Source organism: Neomonachus schauinslandi, chromosome 15 (genome assembly GCF_002201575.2).
Source record: "Neomonachus schauinslandi chromosome 15, ASM220157v2, whole genome shotgun sequence".
Classification (NCBI taxonomy): domain Eukaryota; kingdom Metazoa; phylum Chordata; class Mammalia; order Carnivora; family Phocidae; genus Neomonachus; species Neomonachus schauinslandi.
Window position 1 is genome coordinate 16017977 of NC_058417.1, and position 9927 is coordinate 16027903.

The window sequence follows — 9927 nt, forward strand, 5'->3', positions numbered from 1 at the left end:
GCACCACACTCTCCAGTTGGCTCCTCTGTATTGCTTGGCATGGAAAGAAATAAAGCTGAAAGTGCACGTGCACCATGGGTCTGTGTCTTTGTGCTGCTGGGGTCCAGGGGTCCCCAACAACAGGGGGCAGGGGGGAATGCACTCAGCCTGTTGGTTCCAGGGTTGGGGCTGGGAGCTGGGCAGTGGGAAGCCTGGGCACGCTCGAGGTGTTCCCCTGGGCAAGTTTGTCCTCCCTGGGCCTCAGTTTCTCCAGTGAGGAATGCCGGACCCACCTTCCCTCTGGGGTCCTTTCTGCATCTGGACAAAGACCTAGGGCACGGAAAGAAGAGAGCGGGAACACGACACCTGCTCACAGCCTGGCACATACTGGGCATTTCACACACACGGGTGTGAGCTCCCGGGTCGATTGGTCAATGGAGGCTCAGAGATGTTCAGGGATTTGTCCCAGGTCACACCGCGCCTGGCACACGGGAGGTACTGAATAAATGTTGGTGAACCGACCCTATCTCTGGGGCTGACCCAGAAGCTGGCTTCTTGCCCCCATGCTTTGCTACACAGAAAGGAAAGCCTTGTGGAAGGAAGGCAAATTGCCAGGGCGGGGCGGGGGTTGGGATCCACTTCCCAGGCTGCAGGAGGCCAGGCCAAGCAGGGAGGTGAGTGTGGGCAGAGTGATCCCCCTCCTCTTCTTTTCCTCCCCCTCCCCCTCTGGGGTTTCTTTTATAAGGGCACTAATCCCAGAACCCTCTTGACCTAGGCACCTCCCAAAGGCCCTACCTCCTAATACCATCAGCTCGAGGGGGAGGATTTCAACACGGGAACTCGGGAGTGACACAGCTCAGACCCAGGGCAGTGTGAGGTGCTTCAGGGGGTACTTACTGGGAGAGCCAAGAAGGGAGAAGCAGCCTTTGCCTGGGAGTGGGAGGGAGGTCCCCCGAAGGACCCTGGGCTGGGCTGTCCTCTGTCCTTCCACGAACTTATACTAAGTGTGGGGCGCTCTGATCGGATGGGGGGGCCACCAAATGTGGGGATGGGGGCTGGCGGTGCAGGTGCTGAAAGGATTCACCCAAGGCAGGACACAGGAGATGGAAGTTTACGGAATACACCATGAGGGGGTAGCGGGCATGACAGCGAGGGAGAGACTCTGGGATGAGGTGGCGGTGAGGGGGCCACAGTTACAGGGCGGAGTGAGGGAGCATGGGAACATGTGGAATTTTCTCCTTTTTGGTAATCTTAGGAACTGCGCCTGGTTGTACTTGGTCAGTTAGGGCCTATGGCCATTTCCAGGTGGGTCGCTTCCTGAGCCTGTTTGCACTCAGCCCGGTGGTCACTGCAGGCCTTCTACCTCACTCAACTTCCAGCTGCCTCTGCATTAAGCACCTACTACACACCAGGCCTTGTACTGGACCCTGAGGACACCCAGATGAAAAGGACAGGCTTTCTGGACCATAGGACCTTTACCTAAAGGGAAAGTTCTGGAAAGAAGGAGAGAGTTCATTGCTGGGGTCAGGGTAAGAGAGGGTGCCCTGGGTAGATGAGGACAGCAGGAAGGGGAACCTGGGACAGAGGTCAGGGGAGCCAAGAGCAGGAAGGTGGCCTCAACTGATCTTTCCGAAGATATTTAAAGCACCACCCGGCGATCCAGACGAAGATGAAATGCCACCATTGTAATGCTACTAATTTAGTAAGACTCAGGTGAACGGACACCTCCTATGCATGGGCTCTGCCAGTCACAATCGTGTCCCCTTAGTGCCTGGAGTAGAGACCTGAAAGCATCGTTCGTCAGACACAACCCAATTCTAGAAACTCTGAAGGGGAAGGGGGTACACATGTCTTACAATCAGCGAGGGAAAAGTTAGAGCTTCCACAATGTAGAAGGCCTCACATGACAGATGGCTGTACCCTGGGACCAGGGGTCTGGCCTCTCTGAACCTCAACTCCCCATCTGTAAACGGGGTGATAATCTGCTCTGCACACCCACAGGGCTCTTGGAGGCCTGATGGCCCTCCTTGGTGAAACGTGAGGGCTCGATCCATGTGGGGAGCACAGCCTGGCCCCAGCCTGGAGAGCGTCCCGGAGTCTGGGTGGTTCTGGGCACCCTGAGCTGACCCTTGAGTTCCCTCTGTCCTCCATCCCCAGGCTTACCTGCCTCTTCCCCACTCTCTGACACAAGATAGGAGAGGACCCCATGTACCCTGGAAAGCTCTCTGGCTCAGGCCCCGAATCTTTCCCTCACTGTCTGTGTCATTGTGGTCCCCAGCCTCTTTCTGGACCTGTCTCCTCAAGTAAAGGAGTGAGACAAGCTGGTCTAGAGCAGGCTTCTCAATCCGGCTGCACAACGGAATCACCTGCAGGCTTTGGGAAATGCTGATGCCTGGTTGCCACCCTTAGAGAATCTGGTTCAAATGGCCTGGGGTGTGGCTGGAGCATCTAGATTTTTAAAAGCTTTCCAGCGGTCATCCCAATGGTCTTTTGATGTTGGGAGCCACTGGGATAGACTCTAGTCTTGCTACTTAGAGTGTGGTTGCTGGACCATTCGTTTGGGCATCGGCAGGAGCGGGCAAAAAGGCAGAAACTCGGGCCACACCCTGACCTTGAACAAGAACATCTACCTTTAACAAGATCCCCAGGTGATTCATTTGCACGTTAAGGTTGGGGAACCTCTGGTCTGGGTGCCTGAAGGGGAGCTGGCTAGTCTGACCTCAGGTGTACTTTCTCCAGTGGGTCTTTTATCTCCCTTCCAAAAATAGCAGTCATTTTCCTTTCTTTCTTACTACAAGGATCTATTGTAACAAACTGAGAAAATCTAGGCAAGACTGAGAAACAAAGAGAAGGACAAAGAGAGAAACCCTACATAAGTTTGGCAATTCACCACAGCAGAGGTCTGCACCCCTCTTCCCAGAGTGTTTGCCAGTGCGGCTGTGTCCCTTTGTGGAGGAGGCAGCCTGTGTGTAGGGGGCATGGGTGTGTGTGTGTGTGTGTGTGTGTGTGTGTGTGTGAGCCAGAGGGTCATCATGGCGGTTGTGGCTCCAAGGCACCATTCCCAAGGAAGCACGAAACTTCCCCAGCCTCTTGGCCCTCCCCACTGTGGACCTGCTAGAACCTGCTAGAACCTGCTAGCGACCGGAGAAAGTCAAACAGGTGTCTTCAAGCTAGAGCTTGGATGAAAACTTCTACTCGCAACCAGAAACAACTCTCTGGCTCTCCTGGGTCTCTACCTGCCAGACTCTGGGCCCTAGAGGAAGAATGGGGGATGTCTCTTGCACCCTCATCCTGCGACAGGAATTCCTACTCCCAGGGCTGGGTCCGTACACAGGGTTCCTTTGTGCTGAGGGACACGGGCCCCTCCAGGCAGAGGAGGTATGGAAATTGTAAAAAAAAGGTCCCCTTCCTGGGTATATCTGCAGCCCAGCTCCTGGCCTGGAGCCCTGAGGACAGCTGGGTTTCAGCCACAGATTTCAGAGATCCGGGCATGGAGGCCTGCCCACACCGCCCCGCTGCGGGAGGGCCGTGGAGGGTCCCTCCCTGGAGCCCGGGGCAGAGCCGGTCAGCTGGAAGCTGGGCCCTGCCGGGACTTCTGTCTCCTGCATTATTGATCCGCCGCCTGGCCGTGGACATGAATAATTCATATGGGGAAGGAAGCACTGAGGACTGCAAATTGGAGGCAGCCAGGCTCCTCCCACCTCAAGCAGCTCAGGGTTTACTCCTCTTTGCTTAATGGGCTTCCTGGGAGGCCCTGCTGAATCTCAAGTTTCTTCTCCTGCCCACGGGTGGGCCCAGGAAAGGCCCTGCAGGTTTGGGGTGGCTCTGAATCCGGCCTAACTGGTACAGAGCTGCTTGCAGCCCCAGGTGACCCATCCTGCCCACGCTTCCTGCTGCTCACCCCGGACGCTAGCGTCACTGGGCCCGAGTTCCCATGCTGAGCCCTTGCACTTCTCTGATGAGCTGGATCCTTATGCCTGATGGTCCTAACGTCATCCTGACCTGCAGTGCCTGCTCCGTAAACAGGAGCCCTTTATTGATGTTGATGCCATTTATGATAAATGGTGGCTCTTTCATTGCTGTCCGGGTCTTGGCGAAAGGCCGAGGGCAGAAGCTGGGAAGGGGTGAGTGCTGGATGATGGAAAAGTCTGCTTGGAGCGGGGTGCAGTCCGAGCCTCAGGGGTGTGGGGTTGGCCGCGGAGGGCAGGAGGTGTGTGTGTGTGGGGGGGGATCATTACAAGAATTATTCAAGATTCCTCCAGGGATTTTTCCCTCTCTGACCAAACTTTCCCAAACAACAGTCTCAGGGCCCCCAAAGCTGCCTGGGAAGGGCAGGGGGACTGCAGGGTTTGCAGTCCACCAGCTCATCCCTGACACTGTGGGTCTTGGGCTCAGTTCTGGTTGCTGTTTCTATTGAACACATGTTTATGAAGGGTAACGTACAGCGGATAATCTCAGACCAACCCGTGGTGTGCAAGAAACGTCATTTCTCCTTTGCCCCCATGTGTCCTAGTGGTCTGGTCAGATGTCTTTCCCCTTTCCCTGGGGATTACAGCAGGCTGAGGTGTTGGGGACTGGGGTGGCAACAGTCTGGTCCCTGCACATGGCTGCCGAGTCAACCCTCCCCTCTTCAGTCTCTGATCTCACTCCTCTGCTCCTCCGCCCTCTCCTGTGTCCACGGATGGTTCCATTGTCTCCTCACTGAATCCACTAAGACATGTCTTTGGTCGAGGCTCTCCAAACACCAGTGTATACAAGATAGGGTTCTTTTTTCTCATTTAACAAGAAGTCCAGAGGTAGGCAGCCCAGGGAGGTACAGTGCCCTATGGGGTCATCATCCAGGCACCTGCAGTCTTCTTGCTTGACTATCCCAGCCTGGAGCTTTTGCCCTTATGCATTCCAGCATCCCACCTTCTGCGTGGCCAGCCGCAGGATGGCTGCCATGGCTCTGGCTATTCCTGCTAGCAAGAAGCAGGAAAGGGGGAGGGCCAAAAGGGCCAGTGAAGGCTGGGTGGGCTCCATTTTAGGAGCTTTCCTGCAAATGCCATCTAGTGACTTCTGCTTTACATTCCTTGACCACAGCTGTGTCACATGGCCACCCCTAGCTGCAAGGGAGGCTAGAAACACAGTCTTCTAACTGGCTATGCTGCTGCCCCAAGGAAAATCAAGGTTCTTGATTTAGGAAGGAAGGAAGAAGGAAGGAAGTGAGAATGGACGCTGGGCAGCGACCAGGGTTTCCCACCACCTCTGCTCTGTGGGATCCAGATGGCTCTGCCCCAGGTGCTGCTTGCCCACACCCACTGTGTGTTCATCTTCTCTGGGGCCCTGTTCTCCTTCCACCTGCTCAACCAGAGGAAGATGCTCAGAGCCCCTCTGTTCTTGCATTTTATAAACCCACTTGATAGCTGCGCTGTGTGCCCCTCACCACCACCACCATGGGAGCTCAGCCTGCGGGAAATGGGCAAATAGGACCCCTCCCCGCCTTTCTCACTTTCCTTCTGACCAGAGATTCTTGGGGTAGGAGCCCTGCTCTGGCTCGTCTGACATTTATTCTTCCAAATCTATTTCTTCAGCCCCTAGTGCTTTCAAAAGACCAGGCTTTTGAAACTCACAAGCCAAGAACTGGCTCCTTTTGCTTCCTGCTTCTTCCTGGATTTTTCTTAGGAAATGCTGATTCGAAGAAATACAAGAACAGGGGAAAATGTGGTTAATATGTCCAAGTAATACTCTGCCACAAATACACTGAGCTGAAGGCTTTTCCTAGTTATGCGAGCGGCCCTACAGGAGGAGAGCGGGTGTGGTCTCTGCTCATAAAGAAGGCAGAGACAGAGTCCGGGCTGTGTGAAGATGGGGATAAGCAGAGGGAACCCCAGCAGCGTTGAGGAGGGGTCAGAGGGCTCCCTGTGGAGCTGAGCCCTGGGCTGAGCTGAGTGCTGGCGTGGGAAGAAGAGAGGGTGAGGAAGGGCGACCTAGGGAACAGCCTGAGCAAAGACCCAGAGGTCTGGAGGGACGTGGTCTGTGCCACAGAGAACATCATGCTGTTGGACAGCCTGGGAGGGGTGACAGCAGACAGGTGGGGAGGACCCGACCCATCACTGGAGGCTGGGAGTGGCTGCCTGTGTCCAGGACTCCATCCTTGAAGACGTTTGCTGTTTCTTGCCTCTGTCTTAAGTGGAGCCTGTCCCTAACTACAACGTCTTTCTAGTGGGACCTGACTTCTCACTGAGCTATCTGCCTTCAAGTGGCCAGATCAGAAGCAGATGCTTCCTTTTTTTTGCTCAACTGAGCAAAATTTTTTGCTCAAAAAAATTTTTTTGCTCATCTTCCCGAGGGCGCTAAGACAAAGAGCTAAGATGAGCAACATGAAAACCAGCATTATTATTATTATTACTACTATATGTGCAGCTAGTTGGCAGTTAGTAATTGCTGAAAAGTACAAGTTGCTTCTTTCTTGCTTTGAAACAGTATTTGCAACATACGGTCAGACTTGATAATTTTCCTTTCCTTATCACTCAAGGTGAATCATAAATAAAACATATTGAGAAATCCTCTAAGTTGGGGATTGGCAAACTTTTTCTGTAAGGGGCCAGAGAGTAGTCCTAAAGGAGCCATAGATACTACATAGAAATGAATGAGTATGGCCGGGTTCCAATAAAACTTTATTTACAAAAACATGCAGTGGACTAGAATTGCCCCATGGGCCATAGTCTGCCCACCCTTGCTCTAAACCCACTCAATATATTAGTTTCTGTGGCAGAGACTAGCTTTTTTTTTTTCTTTTTTTGGCATGGGCCAAGGACTAGGTGGGAAAGTGCCGGGTTCATCATACAGCAATGTCAGGAAGGCCAGTTACCGCACCTGCTCCTGCCTGGTAGGTGATTAATCCCTAATTATAGGTAAATCAGTAACAGTGGAGGGGTGGATTGATTGCTCATCCTATGATGATAAAACCCATCATAAACACAGTTAAAGAAGAAGGAAGGAGAAGTCAGATGATCAGTATCTACACTGGAAATAAACATGGACTCTAATTCCAAAAGGTGATACGGCAAACTCCCATGTGCCAGGCCATGCGGTGGGAACTAGAGGTGAGGGGGAGGAAGGAAATGCAACCTCTGTGCTTCAAGGAGCTCCTGGGGCCTCTGGAGAGGCATGGGGAGCCAACCATCTGCTGGAGACTCAGTGACCACCCAGGAGGGAGACAATGAGGCAGGCAGGGTGACACGCCTTGATCCCATGGCTGGGAAAGGGGTCTACAGAACAAGGTTCTATCATCAAGTAGATGAGGAAAACACTGAATTAAATAAGGCAAAGAACAGGCACTTGACTGGAAGACTTCTCAGAGCCTTGAAGACGCTGACTTGCAACATGAATCTTTGAGAGGCTAGAGATGCGGTATTTCCTAAAATTAATGCACTGCCAAGCCCTTTCTTTGAGGAGCATTTTCTTGCTTTAGATTCGCAGAGCTGAACATTTCCCTGTGTTATTAAAGACTCTTTGTGAACATCCTTTTTAGTGGCTGTATAATATGTATAAGCCATCATTTATTTCTTTGCTTATCTTTTCTCCCATTGCTGGGCATGGCTCAGCAAGGTTGCATGGCTCCCGGCACCCACAGGCCACCAGGACTGGCAGCCAGAAGCCTCTTCCTCCCATCGTATTTGCCTGGAGGGGCAAAGTGGGTGGCGGAAGTCAGGAGCTGGACAGGTGGGTGGCTGGGGGTCGATCAGCCCACATTCTTGTCTCAGTTTCCTCCCATGTCTCCAAAATTTCTCTGCTTGTTTTCCCCGGATGGAGAATTTTCTTCTATGGATGTCTTAATTTGCTTTGAATTCTAGGTTCCTCAAGGACATTTTAACAGGGATACCCTTATGCACAGTGGCTGTCAGAGGCTGACGTTTCTGGGTGAGAGGAGACCTGGTTTTCCTGGGGAACCCCCCCCACAGGAACACAGTGAGCAGGAGGAGCGTGCATGGCCCAAGGACCAGCATCCCAGAGGCCTCTCAGGCACCACGATTGTGGTCAGCAACCCTCCTCCACAAGAACTTTGTGCTCCCCAGCCCCGGTAACCTTCATTCTTTAACATTTTTTTAAACATAAAAACGATACAAGTTATACACCCCAAAGTGAAATCGGCAGGCACTCCTGGAGAGGGGAGAGAGACAGCCTCCCAGTTTTTAATCCATAGCCTTTGTATCCTCAGACTCTCACAACAAGCACTTATTTCCATATTACTCGCACAATTTATAATTTACTTTTTTTAAAAATAGGAATGTAGGAGGGAGGAAACAGTCTTCCCCATAATCCATTAGCTGAGGCAATCAGTGTGAATACCTGAGCATTTTTCTTCCAGGCTTCCAGAAAGGAATTTGTTTTCGATACACAGCAAGTTACCTGATAGTAAAAGGGCTCAGCTAAGGGCCCTTGGCGCTGGAGCTGGACCCTGCAGGATTAAGTAGCAGCCCCCTTCAATTTCCTGCAAAATGGCCTCCTCACCCCAGCCTCACCTGACTGAAAGGATCCACAAAATAGCACCACGCGGGTGGGATGCGGTGGCTGTTTTCCGAGGGGCTGGAAGCCCAGAGAAGCTCTCTCTCTCCTTGGACTGACTGGGCTGATCTCCAGAAAACCTCCCTCCCTTGGCCTGGGCATCACCTCCAGGGACCTCTCCAGGCTTTACTTCTTCCAACCTTTGCTTCAGATTCAGTTCTTGCTCTTGGCCCCCGACCTAGAACTGGATGCTTCTGTCTGGCTCTTGTCTCAAATCTTCTCTCAGCCCCTGCCCCAGTTTCCCTTTGCTGGAGCCCTGCCCTCCCATTGCCCCAGCTGCAGGCAGATACCTCCAGTACCTCCTTCCCCTACTGAGGTCAGAGGCCCTTTTCTATTTGCCAAGCTTTCTGAGGGCCTGTGGCCATAGCAAGATGTCCACATAAGGGACAACTTGGATGCTGGAAAGTCCATGTCATGGGATTCAACCTGGATTGGCCCTTGTGGTTTCTTTATGCCCCTCAAACCACCTCATAGCTCTCCCCAAACCCATCCATCTGTGGGGACTTTGGGAAGCTGAGGGAAGTCCCAGGCCAGGCTCCCTCTAGGCTCTCAGGACATCCCCCGGAGATGGAGACACGCGGTTCCAGGGCGGGCCAGCTCACCCTCCCAGAGGAACCAAGTGCGATGAACTCATGTTTTGATCAGGGCCCGTGGGAGCTGCTCTTCTGTTGGTTAAACAGGCAGAAGGTAAACAGGCGCCGAGGAGACCAACTTGGGCTCCCTGTGCAGAGGGTTTCATTATAATGACGACAGCCTCAAAGGTGGGAGGGGGGAGAGGGAAAAACCCCTTACCACCACCCCCCCCCAAGCTGGGTGTGTACGGGCTGCCTTGTGCTCCCTCTGGGTGGCTTCTTGGGAGTGTGCAGTTGTTTCTTCCTTCCTTAATTTCATTCTGATTACAAAATTAATACAACTTCATTGTGACAGACTTGGAAAATGCAAAAAGTGTAATGAACAAGACAGAAATGTCCTGAAATTGCATACTCTAGTCACTCTTTCTCACATTCAGCAGGCTTATTGTCAGTACTGCACTTACCATCCTCTGAATTCATCTTACTGATTTATTTGTTTTGCTTGTTTACTGTCGATTTCTCCCCCACCACAATCTTAAATCTTTTTTTTAATTTCAATTTTAATTTTTTAAAAAGATTTCATTTATTTATTTTAGAGAGAGAAGGAGAGAGCACAGAGGGAGACGGAGAGGGAGAGGCAGACTCCCCATTGAGCAGAGAGCCCTAAGTGGGGCTCGATCCCAGGACCCTGGGATCATGACCTGAGCTGAAGGCAGATGCCCAACTGACTGAGCCACCCAGGCACCTCTTTTCTCCTTCTTCTTCTTCTTCTTCTTCTTCTTCTTCTTCTTCTTCTTCTTCTTCTTCTTCTTCTTCTTCTTCTTCT